At 39.5% G+C, this 20,031-nt stretch overlaps 1 long non-coding RNA gene across 1 annotated transcript; it reads right to left on the reverse strand.

Annotated features, from left to right (window-relative positions):
- Positions 1-12,436: 12,436 nt before the first annotated feature.
- Positions 12,437-13,472, reverse strand: LOC117339718. The gene is made up of 3 exons (XR_004535296.1): positions 13,254-13,472; positions 12,860-12,965; positions 12,437-12,508 (listed from the first exon to the last, which is right to left on the reverse strand). It is a non-coding gene; the product is annotated as an uncharacterized LOC117339718 (long non-coding RNA).
- Between the last annotated feature and the right edge of the window lie 6,559 nt (positions 13,473-20,031).

Consider the following 20,031-nt stretch of genomic DNA (forward strand, 5'->3'; position numbering starts at 1 on the left):
AGAGGCCCAGGGACTTGATATTGGACCTGTAGCATGCTAAAGTGAAGGGCTACCAAGTTTGTTAAAATAAATTACTTTGACTTTCATTCAAGGTCACATTTGTCAAATAGGCTATAATCTTCAAACGACTTCTTCTCAATAACCAAGAGGCCCAGGGACTTGATATTGGGCCTGTAGCATGCTAAAGTGAAGGGCTACCAAGTTTGTTAAAATAAATTACTTTGACCTTCATTCAAGGTCACAGGGGTCAAATACACTTTAATATTTAAACAACTTCTTCTCAATAACCAGAAGACCCAGGGACCTCATATTGGGCCTGTAGCATGCTGGGGTGAAGGGCTACAAAGTTTGTTCAAATAAATGACCTTGACCTTCATTCAAGGTCACATGGGTCAAATAGGCTATAATCTTCAAAAGACTTCTTCTCAATAACCAAGAGGCACAGGGACTTGATATTTGGCCTGTATCATGCTGGGGTGAAAGGCTACCAAGTTTGTTAAAATAAATGACCTTGACCTTCATTCAAGGTCACATGGGTCAAATAGGTTATAATCTTCAAACGACTTCTTCTCAATAACTAGGGCCCAGGGACTTGATATTGGGCCTGTAGCATGCTAAAGTGAAGGGCTACCAAGTTTGTTAAAATAAATGACCTTGACTATCATTCAAGGTCACATGGGTCAAATACACTATAATCTTCAAACGACTTCTTCTCAATAACCAAGAGGCCCAGGGACTTGATATTGGGCCTGTAGCATGCTGGGGTGAAAGGCTACCAAGTTTGTTAAAATAAATGACCTTGACCTTCATTCAAGGTCACATGGGTCAAAAAGGTTATAATCTTCAAACAACTTCTTCTCAATAACTAGGGCCCAGGGACTTGATATTGGGCCTGTAGCATGCTAAAGTGAAGGGCTACCAAGTTTGTTAAAATAAATGACCTTGACTATCATTCAAGGTCACATGGGTCAAATACACTATAATCTTCAAACGACTTCTTCTCAATAACCAAGAGGCCCAGGGAATTGATATTGGGCCTGTAGCATGCTGGGGTGAAGGGCTACCAAGTTTGTTAAAATAAATGACCTTGACTATCATTCAAGGTCACATGGGTCAAATACACTATAATCTTCAAATGACTTCTTCTCAATAACCAAGAGGTCCAGGGACTTGATATTGGGCCTGTAGCATGCTTGGGTGAAGGGCTACCAAGTTTGTTCAAAAAGATGACCTTGACCTTCATTCAAGGTCACATGGGTCAATTAGGTTAAGATCTTTAAAAGACTTCTTCTCAATAACCAAGAGGCCCAGGGACTTGATATTGGGCCTGTCTGTAGCATGCTTAGAGCAAAGAGCCAAGACCCGATCTTAGGCCAATAGTATGCTGGAATGAGGGACTAAAAAATATATTGACATGAATAAACTTGCTTACTCTGATATTTGAATAAAGTTGTTATCAGCATAGTATCTGTAGAAATGACCTCAATCAACTGCAAATTTGCTCTAGAGCCAGGTGAGCGATACAGGCCCATTGGGCCTCTTGTTACATTATGGGGTGATGACATAGATTTGAAAGCCAATGAAAATGCTTGTTACATTATGGGGTGATGACATAGATTTGAATGCCTATGAAAATGCTTGTTACATTATGGGGTGATGACATAGATTTGAATGCCAATGAAAATGCTTGTTACAAGCAAGATTAAATAAATTTGTTGTGACTAAGATATTGGGAAATTTGAAATATGCATATCTGCGAGAATTGATATATGGATATCTGCGAGAATTATTTATAAATTACTTTTACTGTCACTGATATTGTCTAATTGAAACGGTTTTAGGTAAGATTTTATATTTGATGATTGAAACGGTTTTAGCCTACTTGGTCATGTGCACAAGATCAAGATAGCATGATTTTAATACCTATGTGGGGAGTTTATATATAACTTAATTGGCTCTGGCGCCCCCCACCCCAACACCAGATCTACTTATAATTGACACTTTTGACTTAGTGAGGGGTTATACATAAAAGAATATTGATTTTTGGCTAGATAAGCTTTTTTGGATAAATAATATCTCGGTTATCAATGCATCACGTAAGGTAGGTATTATGCCTTGGCATATTTATTAGCTCACCTGCCCGAAGGGCAAGTGAGCTTATGCCATGGTGCGGCGTCCGTCGTCCGTCCGTCCGGCCGGCCGTCCGGCGTCAACTTTTTCATTTAAACAACTTCTCAATAACCAAGAGGCCCAGGAACTTCATATTGGGCCTGTAGCATACTGGGGTGAAGGGCTACCAAGTTTGTTCAAATAATTGACCTTGACCTTCATTCAAGGTCACATGGGTCAAATAGGCTATAATCTTCAAACGACTTCTTCTCAATAACCAAGAGGTCCAGGGACTTGATATTGGGTCTGTAGCATGCTGGGATGAAGGGCTACTAAGTTTGTTAAAATAAATGACTGTGACCTTCATTCAAGGTCACATGGGTCAAATATGCTATAATCTTCAAACGACTTCTTCTCAATAACCAAGAGGCCAAGGGACTTGATATTGAGCCTGTAGCTTGCTGGGGTGAAGGACTACCAAGTTTGTTCAAATAAATGACCTTGACCTTCATTAAAGGTCACATGGGTCAAATAGGCTATAATCTTCAAACGACTTCTTTTCAATAACCAAGAGGCCCAGGGACTTGATATTGGACCTGTAGCATGTTGGAGTGAAGGGCTACAAAGTTTGTTCAAATAAATGACGTTGATCTTCATTCAAGGTCACATGGGTCAAATAGGCTATAATCTTCAAACGACTTGTTCTCAATAACCAAGAGGCCCAGGGACTTGATATTGGGCCTGTAGCATGCTGGGGTGAGGGGCTACAAAGTTTGTTCAAATAAATGACCTTGACCTTCATTCAAGGTCACATTTGTCAAATAGGCTATAATCTTCAAACGACTTCTTCTCAATAACCAAGAGGCCCAGGAACTTGATATTGGGCCTGTAGCATGTTGGAGTGAAGGGCTACAAAGTTTGTTCAAATAAATGACGTTGATCTTCATTCAAGGTCACATGGGTCAAATAGGCTATAATCTTCAAACGACTTCTTCTCAATAACCAAGAGGCCCAGGGACTTGATATTGGGCCTGTAGCATGCTGGGGTGAGGGGCTACAAAGTTTGTTCAAATAAATGACCTTGACCTTCATTCAAGGTCACATTTGTCAAATAGGCTATAATCTTCAAACGACTTCTTCTCAATAACCAAGAGGCCCAGGGACTTGATATTGGGCCTGTAGCATGCTGGGGTGAAAGGCTACTAAGTTTGTTCAAATAAATGACCTTGACCTTCATTAAAGGTCACATGGGTCAAATAGGCTATAATCTTCAAACAACTTCTTCTCAATAACCAAGAAGCCCAGAGGCCCAGGGACTTGATATTGGACCTGTAGCATGTTGGAGTGAAGGGCAACAAAGTTTGTTCAAATAAATGACCTTGACCTTCATTCCAGGTCGAATGGGTCAAATAGGCTATATTCTTCAAAAAACTTCTTCTCAATAACCAAGAGACCCAGGGACTTGGTATTGGGTCTGTAGCATGCTTGGTTGAAGGGCTACCAAGTTTGTTCAAATGAATTGCCTTGACCTTCACTGAAGGTCATATTGGTCAAATAGGCTATATTCTTCAAATGACTTCTTCTTAATAACCAAGAGGCCCAGGGACTTGATATTGGGCCTGTAGCATGCTACGGTAAAGGACTACAAAGTTTGTTCAAATACATGACCTTGACCTTCATTCGAGGTGACATGGGTCAAATAGGCTATATTCTTCAAACAACTTCTTCTCAATAACCAAGAGACCCAGGGACTTGGTATTGGGTCTGTAGCATGCTTGGTTGAAGGGCTACCAAGTTTGTTCAAATGAATTGCCTTGACCTTCACTGAAGGTCATATTGGTCAAATAGGCTATATTCTTCAAATGACTTCTTCTTAATAACCAAGAGGCCCAGGGACTTGATATTGGGCCTGTAGCATGCTGGGGTGAAGGGCTACAAAGTTTGTTTATATGAATGACCCTACATTTAAGGTCACAGGGGTGAAATCGGCTTAAATCTGTAAACAATAATTTTGCGATAGCCAAGAGCCTCCTAGACCAGATATTAGGCCAATAAAATGCTGGAATGAAGGACTAGAAAATTTATTAATATGAATAAACCTAGCTAGCTTACTATGATAATCAGCATAGTATCTGTAGAAATGACCTCAATCAACTTCAAAGTTGCTCTAGAGCTAGGTGAGCGATACAGGCCCATTGGGCCTCTTGTTAAGTGACATAAAATGCTGAAAACTGTCATCAAGTTTCACCTTTTGATTCAGGGAATGGGGGGTGGTTGTGGCCTAATCTGGTCACACACCAGACCTCTGATCGTTAAAATGTTGAACATCTGGTGTTGGGGTGAGAGGAAACTCAGACTAAGGGATGTGATGGTTGTGAGGGTGGCGTTAGATAAATAATAACTTATTATTGGTAGATAAAAATGTCTGCTTCAGATCCTCAATCTGCATATAGTCTACAGTTATGGTATACAGAGTCAGTTTATGTTTACTCTTTTAAATTTTTGATATATGTATACGTACATTATATTTCTTTGATGTTTTTCCAGAAATGAAAAATGTGCATCTGCTGATTTTTGGTAAATATTCCAATACTTTGTATTAAGCATGCAATTGGAATATGAACCTGTCTATAGTATTATAATACAAGTCATGACTTTAGCTCTGTTTCTGATGTACTAGAGAGGTTAGGCAACTTAATGTGTACATGTATGCTACATATACACATTGACGTTATCTGGAATGCCATATTTTAACGACGACATGACATAGGTCTATTTTGATAACTTGATTTCTCAACATTTTGTAACTAGACCAAGAATTCTAAAGACCCAATATTAATTGTGGCACAAATACTGATGCTCAAAAACATAATCTTCAGAAAATGTTGTTATGAAATCTTGTCATTCATGTATATTTAGTAGATGAAAAACCACATAAACTGATGACGTCATGCACACAAAATTCTGGGATATACATGTACACATAGGGTTGCTTAACTTCTATTTATTACGGATGTTCTTTAATTCCAGAACAAACTCAAGTTAAAAAGGAAGAGTAGAATTCCTCAAGGTAGATTTTTTTTTATTGAATAGTGAACACTTCTTTGATTAATAATATATCTTACAGTACATACATGTTAATCAAAATGAACTATATAGAGTAATTATTTTAGTTCTTCAGGAAATCAAAAATTGTAATTCAGAGTTATTGCCCTTGCCATAAAAGTGTTTCAGTCAACGTGAAACTGTATGATTTAATTTGAATTCCGAGTGTGAATGTCAACTGTTTCAAGGAATTAGCCGACTTCTGTATGACATAAAATTATCATTGTGTATGAAGATTTCAGGTTTTAATTTGATATTTGAAGAAACCACAAAAATGGATACAAAAAATTAAGCTGAAATACTACCCTAATTTTCTGTGTATTGCCGCTGGTTATATGATATAATACATTAAAAAATGCCTTCTGCGGGCTCTCTGTTGACGTGGGCTATCTGAAAAAATGTTATCCAAAACACATAAAAATACAATACATGGCAAACCCACGTTAACGTTTTGTGTTTCCATGGTGTACTATCAGGCGCCGACATTGCTATTTACGTTGGAATATTAATTGAAAGTATCAAGTTCATTATTGTAAATACAAGTCTATCTGAAAGAACATTTACTAACACTTCACTTGCCATGGCAATACAGGTCTCAACTGTGCTAAACACTCACAGCGAGGGTTTTCACTGATGTTGAAATTGTACTTACGGTAAACCTCCGATTAATTCGAACACGCGGATAGTTCGAACACACATTTTTTTCTAGAAAAACAGTAATTTTGTAGCTAGTAATAGTTCGAACTCTGACTGTTTATAACTGACACCATTTCGGATAGTTCAAACTTGTCAAATGAAGAACGTAAAGTAAGGTTTTTTTTATCGGCAAACTCCATTGAAAGCTCGCTAAGACCCGGCCCCGATGACCGGCCCAGAAAAAATGTCAAGATTTAAATTTGATCAACAAGCACGTTTAGGTTATAAGATTGTATGCGGGATCATTAGAATGCGTCTGTGATTTAATATTTGCCACATATTTTAGCTTTAATTCAGTTTTTGTTATATTGCAAAATACACCACGCACGAGACAGCTGATTGCAAAATTTAGGCCCCGACAATGTATAAATAACATGCGATATTTGTATTCGCGCTGTGTATGGCAAACTAAGAAATCGTCCGTGTATTTTAACATATAACTAGTGTTAATTTAGCATTATGATTATTTAATTGTGACTGGACAATCTCTTAAGTATTGCCAATCAAGGTATTACCTGAAAACCTGCGACCTCACGCTAGGTAAGCAGGCCACGCGAGGTGTCGCTTGCGGTAAAGTTGAAAGGATCGACCGCCCGATCGTGCTGAGTGACGTGAAGAGCATTCATATCCAGTCAAAACAATCCACGGGTGTCCCAATTAGTGATGGATAATTTTGCAGGTATCAACTATGTTTTGTAGATAATACGACTGGGCATATTTAAAAGCAGACATGTTGATGTTCTGACCTAATTTTACCAACACATATCGCCTATTTTTACAGTAGTGGTTTCGTAAACGCAACAGGTTATGAAGACTGCTTTTGATGTATTTAAGAGACCATTAATTACAATAATAAAGTGATAGTTTCTCATTCAGATAAAAAATATAATCATGCAAAGATTATACTGTACAAATGTTTAACTTTTGTGTCACAAATGAAACGTGTACTGTACTGTTTTGGGGCCTACTGTAGCTACGCATTGCCCGATCCGCGAGCGGCTTCGCGCAAAAACCATCATAATTATCGCGAAATGAAGAACGTTTAACGATCAATTAATATTGAATTAAATGAAACACTATCATTTTACTTACTTATAAATGTGCCATTGTTCAGGTCGCCGTTGTTACGTATCAGATTTACGATGGATGTGTTTGTGTCTAATGATTTTACTCTGCCGAGATTTTCGCCGATATTGTCTCGAATAGTTCGAACTCGCGCATATTTTCTGAAGCATAATTTCGAATAATTCGAACAGGTTCGTCAATATTTATTTAATTTTGTTCGAACTAACCGGAGGTTTACCGTATTCACCTAACAGATAACCCGCGGCCAATACACTGGAGCAGGCTTTCTGCAGATTTTGAATTATAAAACCATTATTTCGGCTTTTGCGGGCGATCTAACAGCGTTGGCAACACACAGGAAATTATGGTAGACTTGTTTTTATTTTCATGAGATACCTACAAAAGGTTGTACAGTCCATGAAACTTAAGCCATGAAAATAAAGTACCCACAAATATTTCATGATACACAGTATGTGTCACTGAAATATGAGGATTGCACAAAAAGCAAAGATTAATGGGCTGCCAGAGTTGAAGAGCCCTAGGATCAACCCCTATCATAATAGGTGTCCTCATACAGGAGAGCTCTTTCTTAACATTCTCGATAATATATATTATCATATGTACAGGTTCTGTACAGAACTGTGATCCAGAACAATTTTTTTTTTATTTTGGTAAAAAAGGTAAAATGAGTTGGTTATTTTATGGTAGAACAAATACATAATTATTGACAAAATTTCAAAATTATTTGCGAATGTTCACGAATTTTTGGTACAAGTATAGTATTCATGCATATCTCTAAAGTTTGTTAAATAACGTATTCGCGGAATCTTGTGTTCACGAATATCTCTGAAGAGATAAGTTGGTGAAATAAAGTATTCACAAAATCTTCAGTGAAGTATGTTCAACCAAGATGTTATCGATCCTCAGAACATGAAACTTGGAATATTACACATTTTTCAGCGGGATGGAATTATCAAAACAAACAAATTAAGCCTATTAAATTTCAATGCATTAAATTAAAATGATACAAACAACAATCAATATGTACATTTTGAAAATTTTATTTCGTGATAAAAATTATACAAAATCGATCTTGCACAACCAAAATTGATTATTGAATCTGAACTATGTCTGTTAGATTCTATTTAATTGATGTCTCCACGTTACCTGTACTTTCATCATATACAAAATCTGGCGAACCCAGAAAAATTATCGGTTCATTGTCACAAAATGTATATGATTTACAGTTAGATATTTCATGATAAACAGTTAAAACATTGAAAGCTTGCTATTTATTTTAATACTGTATATATATTTTTAGACTTTTTCATTTAAGTTGAAAACTTGGAGCTATTGTTTTGCTAAGTGATTTGATTTTCTTTGGATGGTGCTTGACTCTTTATCCTCACATAGACGAGGGGAAATTTGAATTAATATATTGTTTACAGATCTGTATATACACAATTTATCCAGTATTAGGGCAGTCTCCATTTAACTAGTGGAGTAATCAGAGCCCAATTAAAGAGGTATTATTAACCAAACTCTCTGAACATTATTCATTACTGTGAAAGTTTTCATTGATAACGATGATTATGTATTTTATTAATGTCGCACATTCTTAACAGATACATAATTTAGATATATTTGCATAAAAATGCCCAACATATAAGTGATGACATATTCTAACTTATAAATGTAAAATAAAATACTACAACTAAAAATAATTTATGTAGTAAAGATAAAATATGTTACTTGGTTATTTGAGTTATCTCCCTTGGTTCCATTCGTATTTTACATGTGCGTGAGATGTTAATTATTTCTCCGATAACATCATTTACCTTTTTTTCTGACAATAAGCCTATCCTTGGTAATAATAAAAAGAATACTGATATATAAATGAAATCCTTATTCTATGCATGCTTTCAAATCAGAAAATAAACTTTTACAAAAAAAAAGACACAAATAATAATAATGAGAATCGTGAAATTTTGCAACTTAGTTCCTGACCTACATATGACAAATGGTTGGCTGAAATATTGTTAATTTTAAAATCTGTATTGTACAAGCTACATAGATATTAGATACTGTATTTACTGTCTTAAACTCAGGAGGTCTTCCAATAAACTCAAAGTATTGCTTAGCTTAATGATATCATTTGGAATACCTTATACTTTTTTATCTGGTTACAGAACAAATCTGTATTTATTTTTGTCAAACATTTGCTATTTTTGTCCATCTGACTTGAAAAGAGTTATCTCCCCTCCTTTAGTGTTCAAAATTTGCTTGTGTTCTCCTTTAGGTGGGACTGTTGTCTTTCCTCTGTATGAACATCAACATTGCTTTAAGGTCATATCAGTTAACTGTAACTCAGCATACATGTTCAGGAAAATCCTAGACAAATCATTGAAATTGAAGGTCAACAAAGGTATTTTTTTTTCTTCTTTATATGTTTAAAAAACTTTGTACTATTTAACCAAAAGTATAAGGCAAAAATAAATTTTCACAAAAAGAAATGGATTCCTTTCGTAAAATTATATATAAAACTAAAAATAGTAATAATGATTATACTCTATTTTCTGAGAGTGACATATTTAGCATGTGCTGATTTTCCATATAGCCCTCTATCATACAAACATCGGGGTTTGCACAGGGCATTTCATAAATGGGGTTCCTGTGAATAATTTGAATGGAGCTTCCAGAAAAAAATGGGGTCCTTTCAATTTTCTATGCTTCAAAAGGCTATTGGGACGGCTTCAATGCAAACTCTGAAACATAATATACATTAATATGCTTTGAGTTCATTTCTGATGTAATGCTCAATCTTACCTTAAAAAAACCTATCATGACTCTATATATTGGTGTCTGTCGATACTCCGATACCTGTATATTGGTGTCTGTTGATACTTCGATACCCGTATATTGGTGTCTGTCGATACTCCGATACCTGTATATTGGTGTCTGTCGATACTCCGATACCTGTATATTGGTGTCTGTCGATACTCCGTTACCAGCTAGGTCATGTGATTGTGTTGTACTGATTTCTTGATTGTATTGCTATCAGCTCCTTATGGTTGTAAGTGGTGATAATTAAAAGTAAACAATTGTACTTTACTGTAGATTGTTGTTTTCTTTAGAATCTTCTCAATTAATCACTTGGTCAGAAAAACAGCTGCTATTAGTTCAGAAAGTCAAATGTTACATGTTAGTAAAGAGATCTAATCAAAATTTGATGTTCAAAATAAACTTTAGCTTAAAACTATTTACTTTACAAAATTTCAAAAGGTATATCACCTTATAGTAATCACTATTATCTGCTCATATTATGCCTGGTGAAAATTGTTCAGGCAGGTACCATATACCTTTTCAAGTGTAATATCTACTTCACCACCCCTGACCACCAATAACTGAGTAGAAAGGGAGATAATACAGGATACCTGGTAGAAAGGGAGATAATACAGGATACCTAGTAGAAAGGGAGATAATACAGGATACCTGGTAGAAAGGGAGGTAATACAGGATACCTGGTAGAAAGGGAGGTAATACAGGATACCTGGTAGAAAGGGAGGTAATACAGGATACCTGGTAGAAAGGGAGATAATACAGGATACCTGGTAGAAAGGGAGGTAATACAGGATACCTGGTAGAAAGGGAGATAATACAGGATACATAGTAGAAAGGGAGATAATACAGGATACCTTGTAGAAAGGGAGGTAATACAGGATACCTGGTAGAAAGGGAGGTAATACAGGATACCTGGTAGAAAGGGAGATAATACAGGATACCTGGTAGAAAGGGAGATAATACAGGATACCTGGTAGAAAGGGAGATAATACAGGATACCTGGTAGAAAGGGAGATAATACAGGATACCTAGTAGAAAGGGAGATAATACAGGATACATAGTAGAAAGGGAGATAATACAGGATACCTTGTAGAAAGGGAGGTAATACAGGATACCTGGTAGAAAGGGAGGTTATACAGGATACCTGGTAGAAAGGGAGGTAATACAGGATACCTGGTAGAAAGGGAGATAATACAGGATACCTGGTAGAAAGGGAGATAATACAGGATACCTGGTAGAAAGGGAGATAATACAGGATACATGGTAGAAAGGGAGATAATACAGGATACCTGGTAGAAAGGGAGATAATACAGGATACCTGGTAGAAAGGGAGATAATACAGGATACCTGGTAGAAAGGGAGATAACGAAGGATACCTGCTAGAAAGGGAGATAACTAAGGATACCTGGTAGAAAGGGAGGTAATACAGGATACCTGGTAGAAAGGGTGGTAATACAGGATACCTGGTAGAAAGGGAGGTAATACAGGATACATGGTAGAAAGGGAGATAACTAAGGATACCTGGTAGAAAGGGAGATAACTAAGGATACCTGGTAGAAAGGGAGATAATACAGGATACCTAGTAGAAAGGGAGATAACTAAGGATACCTGGTAGAAAGGAAGGTTATACAGGATACCTGGTAGAAAGGAAGGTTATACAGGAACTACAAGCCTTATATGTACACGTTTGACCCCTAGCATCACTAAGGAGTTTTAGAAGGACGTAACCGCTGTATGATGCAGTTTTATCATCAGTTTTCTTCATATTTATATAATGGCAATCCACGTACGTGTCAAAACGATTAATTTTCTAAGCAAACTAAAGCTTCTCTCAATAGAGGAAATAAGTGTGTACATCGTACAGTACAACATCACGGGCTTACTCTACGTGAGTTTCCCCTATCGGATTCGCCATTACACTTCCACAAAACTAGCCCGAGTTTCCTCTGGCCCCGACACCATGTCTGGTGTAGGGCCCCTACACCAGACATGGTGTCAGGGCCAGAGGAAACACCTACACCAGACATGGTGTCAGGGCCAGAGGAAACTTTATGCAAGATATGAGATAATTCAATTATGGATTTGGACATTACCACTGCCAGCCAACGAGTAATCATTGAACAATATTTTTGACATTACAGATCTCTTGAGTTATATCATCAGAAATATATTTTGATAAACTGTAGACTGAAGTAAATAGTACTGAGCCCCACTCGATTTGCACTCTTCTCCGTGTAGAATATATGTTCCGGTCACTCGATTTGTAGCTCTTCTGCTTCTGGAAGATCTTCTACCTGATATATGACACATACATGTACATGCACATATTTGTGTCATAGTGTTTGAACAAACTTAAAAACTTGTTTGTTTTGGGTTATATTCTTCTGGTTTACTCGATTTACATATTTAACAGAATGTGATCTTCTTAGAAGGTTTCTCTTCTGAGAAGAGTGCAAATCGAGTGGGGCTCATACCATGAATTAAGGTATGATATACTATAGACATAGTTTCGTACAAAAATTAAGTATAAATTACAGTCCCTGAACTGTTAAACATCACAACCTTTCCACATTCCTATTGTTTCAAATTATTTTTAAAAATATTACAGACACAATACTGATATAATTTAAAATTTTATTCAAGCAACAAATATACGGCGCAATACCAGTTATACCAGGACGTCTGTGGAATTCTGAAATACAAGAAATAACTTTATCAATATAGTGTTAAAGTAAACATTCAAATGAATCAATGAGTAATCAATATAGTATTAAAGTAAACATTGAAATGAATCAATGAGTAACACGATAAACCAATTTTTTCAGTAGGAAATGACTTTTCCAAAACACTTATTTTTTGTTATTCGCCTTTGAATTTCACTACCGATCGATTTCAGACAATATTCTATAGTTTAAAATAACAGCCACATTTAATTTTAAGACAGCAATGATGCAAAACGTGATTAATGTTTTTATCTTTGAGTAAGCTTAATCTTAGACGAATTTGGGAAAGACATGGAAGATTAAAAGTTTAGAAAACTCACCATTTGATCATTTGTGTAGTGCGCATGTCAGTTTCTGGAAACTACGCTTAACCAGTGATACTTCCGGTGGCGTTGGTCAAGATGAGGATGGCGAAGAAGAGGAGACCTGAAGAAAAAGTATAATGATTTACAATCTCACATTACAATCACAATGTTATTGTTCCTGGACAGAGAATACCGACATGCAGACGAAATTATAATTCTACTTTAAATCGACAAAACGAGGAGAAAATACTATCAAGTTTCACAAGAAGGCCCCTTCTTTTCAATCAAACTCACGAATACCAAATAACATATTCTGTACAGAATCAAATAGCTTTATCAGCAATGTCAGAAATTCAAATTAGATATCCCTTTTATCGTGTTTTGTTAATGTAATACTTTCAATCCTTACCGAAGTTCAAGAGGTTGCTGGTTTTGGCTCCCTGGGCGCTCTGGAGGGCGTAGTTATAGTAGTATCCAGGACCTCCGTATCCACCGTATCCAGGCTGTGCGTCGTAATACTGGGCCATGACGTAAGCCAACAGGCAAGGGATCAGTACGAGCATCAAAGTCTTGTTCATCGTGACTGGTTGCCTGGCGAGCTTAGATTCTGTAAACAGGATGATATGTCAAAATGCGAGAAGAAACGCGTAAATTCAATTAATCTATTTATTTGTTTTTCGGCAAAGCCGTATAATATTCGTTTGGCCCCGGATATGACGCGACAGGTGGCGTTACTTGTCAAAAATTTTCCAATCCACGGACACATACACATATAGATCTCGACTCTAATTTGGATTATTATCAATATCAGTCTTTACAAACCCCTGTGATTCAATCTTTACCATAATGTTTCGACAGCTTTTCAGTAGTGGTTTTAAATCTTTGTGAAGCTCCAATTTAAGCGAATCCTAATATACATACATATTTAATTGAGAAATTACGAAAGTAGCGAATTTGAATGATGGTATTAATAAATAGATAAATAAATGAAATAAATAAATAAACAAATAAAAAAAGGACATTAAAATCATTTGATAGTCGAGGAAATTGTCTTAAACCCTTATCGGTACATGCCATACCCTTAACACAATATCGACAATATCAAAAATAGATATCTGTGAGTCTTATACCGTTTAGATTCATTGATCACACGCAAAATAAGATTAATTTCAGCGATTACTTAATACAAATGAGTGTATGCTCATCCTTAAATTAACAAGCAAGGTTGTATTTTACATAGATCTGATATATGTTAATGAAATATTAAAAAAAAAAAAGATGCGAAATACCGTTTACCAAAAATCAACAAAATAATCAATCTTGCACTTACCTTACACTGCAGGTAGAATGGTTTATCGGAGTTATCACGGCCTATTTATACTGACCAAGGTGGTCAGTACATGTCCGGAGCGGTTACGACTGACCACGCAACACTTCCGTGATATCCCGGGCTCGGTCGGGGTGTGGTAAGATTGCATTTTACCGGGACCCGGAAGGCGGCGGCGTTCCCTACATAGACAGTATTTCTCTCGTCCTGCTTGTCAACGCATGCACGTTGACAAAATTAATTTCTTTTAAAATAGCGTAATGTTACAGATTTGTCCAACTCCTGGATGAGTAAGTACATTTTGGAATTGCGATTGAGACAAGTCGGATCATACTTCCGTTTTGTCTATCCTGGATACTCCAGGAGCGTAAGTATTGAGGGGTTTTTCTGTAATTCAAAAGTCTTTAACATTGATATACAACCACACTTCGCACGTCTCTGAGCTTGTTATATTTTGTATACAAGTGTACAAGTAATACTTTGTCCGTTTTCAGCAATATTATCATTCAAAGTATATTCTTATTTATAAATTTCTTATTTCTTAAACTCGCCGTGTAAAATGAACAATGCTGTTAGGTTGTGCTTTATCACAAATAAAACAAAGACCGTAAAAATGGCGACTCACAAAAATTGACACAAACGCATGATAACTGTATACGACGTCACACCGGAAGTGTTTAGTCAGTAAACAATTTTACAATTATCTGTAATTTCTCCTTTTTCAATGACGTTTCCCTAGTCCAGTTCTTCAAAAGTACATACCGGTAAAGAATAGCATGATGCTCATTTTGGTAAAATATTTATAATTTTCCTTTTCAAGGAATCTAACTTCTAAAGCTATTATAATTTTGGTTTATAAATGTTTTATTTGCATAAACATATATTATACACTTTGTGCTTGTGTCGGTCAGAGTGAACGTGTAAATAAGTGGTTTTATAGCCTAACTTGACAACCCATATTTTGTGATCATCCTGATCAGCCATCTTGAAAACACCATCCACTAACGGATAGACGACAATGAATTAGTTATATGTAAATGATTGTTAAATGATTCGATTTGATATCGTCGTTTGAATGACGCTAATTGAAATAAACATTATACAGGTTTCTATGGAAATATTCAAATCAAATTGATGCAAGTATTATCGAAATAAATATTAGATAGATCTATGTATCTCGAACGCAGGTGGAATTCATGTAGTCTGAGAGAACTAAATAGAGAAATGAAACAGTTTTAATTAATTGAAAAAAAATGTACAACTATGCCAAGAAAACACTTAATTGATAAACGGCGCAATAATGAAGGCACCCCAATGTAGAGTAAATATACCGGTTTAAAACATAGTGAATGATTAAACGTCCTCTCAACAGCCAGGGCTTTCTGATGACGTGTGACAAGGAGGCATCAGTAGCCAAGATTATACGAGGACGGGTGTTTAGGGAGACAACAGCCAAGGTCATATGAGGACGGGTGTCAAGGGAGACACTAGCCAGGGTCATATGAAGACGGGTGTCAAGGGAGACAACAGCCAGTGTCATATGAGGACAGGTGTCAAGGGAGACAACAACCAGTGTCATATGAGGGCGGGTGTATAGGGAGACAACAACCATGGTCATATGGGGACGAGTGTCAAGGGAGACAACAACCAGGGTCATATGAGGACGGGTGTCTAGGGAGACAACAACCATGGTCATATGAGGACGAGTGTCAAGGGAGACAACAACCAGGGTCATATGAGGACGGGTGTCTAGGGAGACAACAGCAAGGGTTATATGAGGGCGGGTGCCTATGGAGACAACAACAGTCAGGGTCATATGAGGACGGATGTTTAGGGAGACAACAGCCAGGGTCATATGAGGACGGGTGTTTAGGGAGACAACAGCCAGGTTTATATGAGGACGGGTGTCTAGGGAGACAACAGCCAGGGTCATATGAGGACAGGTGTTTAGGGAGACAACTGTCAGGGTCATATGAGGACGGGTGTTTAGAGAGACAACAACAGCCAGTGTCATATGAGGACGGGTGTCAAGGGAGAAAACAATCAGAGTCATATGAGGACAGGTGTCAAGGAAGACAACAGACAGTGTCATATGAGGACGGATGTCTAGGGAGTCAAAAGTAGCCAGGGTCATATGAGGACGGGTGATTAGGGAAACATCAGCCAGTGTCATATGAGGACGGGTGTCTAGGGAGACAACAGCAAGTGTCAGATGAGAACGGGTGTCAAGGGAGACAACAGCCAGGGTCATATGAGGACGGGTGTCTAGGAAGACAACAGCAAGTGTCATATGAGGACGGGTGTCAAGGGAAACATCAGCCAGTGTCATATGAGGACAGGTGTCTATGGAGACAACAGCAAGTGTCATATGAGGGCGGGTATATAGGGAGACAACAGCCAGTGTCATATGAAGACGAGTGTCTAGGGAGACAACAACCAGGGTCATATGAGGACGGGTGTCTAGGGAGGCAACGGCAAGTGTCATATGAGGGCGGGTTTCTAGGGAGACAACAGCCAGTGTCATATGAAGACGAGTGTCTAGGGAGACAACAACCAGGTTCATATGAGGACAGGTGTCTAGGGAGACAACAAACAGTGTCATATGAGGGCGGGTGTCCAGGGAGACAACAGCCAGGGTCATAGGAGGACGAGTGTCTAGGGGAACACCAACAGCCAGGGTAAAATGAGGACGGGTGTATAGGGAGAAAACAACAAGTGTCATATGAGGACGGGTGTCAAGGGAGACAACAGCCAGTGTCATATGAAGACGAGTGTCTAGGGAGACAACAGCCAGGATCATATGAGGACAGGTGTCTAGGGAGACAACAACCATTGTCATATGAGGACGGATGTCTAGGGAGACAACAGCAAGTGTCATATGAGGACGGGTGTCAAGGGAGACAACAGCCAGTGTAAAATGAGGACAGGCGTCTAGGGAGACAACAACCAGGTTCATATGAGGACAGGTGTCTAGGGAGACAACAGCAAGTGTCATATGAGGACGGATGTCAAGGGTGACAACAGCCAGGGTCATATGAGGACGGGTGTCTAGGGAGACAACAACCAGGTTCATATGAGGACGGGTGTCTAGGGAGACAACAGCCAGTGTCATATGAAGACGAGTGTCTAGGGAGACAACAACCAGGATCGTATGAGGACAGGTGTCTAAGGAGACAACAGACAGTGTCATATGAGGGCGGGTGTCAAGGGAGACAACAGCCAGGGTCATATGAGGACGGGTGTCTAGGGGAAAACCAACAGCCAGGGTCAAATGAGGACGGGTGTCTAGGGAGACAACAGCAGCCAAGGTCATATGAGGACGGATGTCTATGGAGACAAAAACAGCCAATGGCATATTAGGATGGGTGTCTAGGGAGACAACAACAGCCAGTGTCATATGAGGACGGGTGTCTAGGGAGACAACAACAGCAAGTGTCATATGAGGACAGGTGTCTAGGATGACAACAACAGCCAGTGTCATCTGAGGGCGAGTGTCAAAGGAGACAACAGCCAGGGTCATATGAGGACGGGTGTCTAGGGAGACAACAGCAAGTGTCATATGAAGACGAGTGTCTAGGGAGACAACAACCAGGGTCATATGAGGACGGGTATCTAGGGAGACAACAGCCAGGATCATATGAGGGTGGGTGTCCAGGGAGACAACAGCCAGGGTAATATGAGGACGGGTGTCTAGGGGAACACCAACAGCCAGGGTCAAATGAGGACGGGTGTCTAGGGAGACAACAGCCAGGGTCAAATGAGGACGGGTGTCTAGGGGGACAACAGCCAGTGTCATATGAAGACGAGTGTCTAGGGAGACAACAGCCAGGATCATATGAGGACAGGTGTCTAGCGAAACAACAACCAGTGTCATATGAGGACGGGTGTCTAGGGAGACAACAGCAAGTGTCATATGAGGTCGGGTGTCAAGGGAGACAACAGCCAGTGTCATATGAGGACGGGTGTCTAGAGAGACAACAACCAGGTTCATATGAGGACAGGTGTCTAGGGAGACAACAGACAGTGTCATATGAGGGCGAGTGTCTAGGGAGACAACAGCAAGTGTCATATGAGGACGGGTGTCTAGGGAGACAACAGCCAGTGTCATATGAAGACGAGTGTCTAGGGAGACAACAACCAGGGTCATATGAGGACGGGTGTCTAGGGAGGCAACGGCAAGTGTCATATGAGGGCGGGTTTCTAGGGAGACAACATCAAGTGTCATATGAAGACGAGTGTCTAGGGAGACAACAACCAGGTTCATATGAGGACAGGTGTCTAGGGAGACAACAAACAGTGTCATATGAGGGCGGGTGTCCAGGGAGACAACAGCCAGGGTCATAGGAGGACGGGTGTCTAGGGGAACACCAACAGCCAGGGTAAAATGAGGACGGGTGTATAGGGAGAAAACAACAAGTGTCATTTGAGGACGGGTGTCAAGGGAGACAACAGCCAGTGTCATATGGAGACGAGTGTCTAGGGAGACAACAGCCAGGATCATATGAGGACAGGTGTCTAGCGAGACAACAACCATTGTCATATGAGGACGGATGTCTAGGGAGACAACAGCAAGTGTCATATGAGGACGGGTGTCAAGGGAGACAACAGCCAGTGTCATATGAGGACAGGCGTCTAGGGAGACAACAACCAGGTTCATATGAGGACAGGTGTCTAGGGAGACAACAGCAAGTGTCATATGAGGACGGGTGTCAAGGGTGACAACAGCCAGGGTCATATGAGGACGGGTGTCTAGGGAGACAACAGCCAGGTTCATATGAGGACGGGTGTCTAGGGAGACAACAGCCAGTGTCATATGAAGACGAGTGTCTAGGGAGACAACAACCAGGATCGTATGAGGACAGGTGTCTAAGGAGACAACAGACAGTGTCATATGAGGACGGGTGTCTAGGGAGAAAACAGACAGTGTCATATGAGGGCGGGTGTCTAGGGATACAACAGCAAGTGTCATATGAGGACGGGTGTCTAGGGAGAGAACAGCCAGTGTCATATGAAGACGAGTGTCTAAGGAGACAACAACAGGATCGTATGAGGACAGGTGTCTAGGGAGACAACAGACAGTGTCATATGAGGGCGGGTGTCTAGGGAGACAACAGCAAGTGTCATATGAGGACGGGTGTCAAGGAAAAACAACAGCCAGGGTCATATGAGGACGGGTGTCTAGGGGAAAACCAACAGCCAGGGTCAAATGAGGACGGGTGTCTAGGGAGACAACAGCAGCCAAGGTCATATGAGGACGGATGTGTATGGAGACAAAAACAGCCAGTGGCATATTAGGACAGGTGTCTAGGGAGCCAACAGTCAGGGTCATATAAGGACAGGTGTTTAGGGAGACAACAGTCAGGGTCATATGAGGACGGGTGTTTAGGGAGACAACAGCCAGGTTTATATGAGGACGGGTGTCTAGGGAGACAACAGCCAGGGTCATATGAGGACTGGTGTTTAGAGAGACAACAACAGCCAGTGTCATATGAGGGCGAGTATCAAAGGAGACAACAGCCAGGGTCATATGAGGACGGGTGTCTAGGGAGACAACAGCAAGTGTCATATGAGGGCGGATATCTAGGGAGACAACAGCCAGTGTCATATGAGGGCGGGTGTCTAGGGAGACAACAACCAGAGTCATATGAGGACGGGTGTCTAGGGAGAAAACAGCAAGTGTCATATGAGGGCTGGTATCTAGGGAGACAACAGTCAGTGTCATATGAAGACGAATGTCTAGGGAGACAACAACCAGGTTCATATGGGGACAGGTGTCTAGGGAGACAACAGCCAGTGTCATATGAGGGCGGGTGTTCAGGGAGACAACAGCCAGGGTCATATGAGGACGGGTTTCTAGGGG

This window comes from Pecten maximus, chromosome 12, assembly GCF_902652985.1.
Source record: "Pecten maximus chromosome 12, xPecMax1.1, whole genome shotgun sequence".
Taxonomy (NCBI): domain Eukaryota; kingdom Metazoa; phylum Mollusca; class Bivalvia; order Pectinida; family Pectinidae; genus Pecten; species Pecten maximus.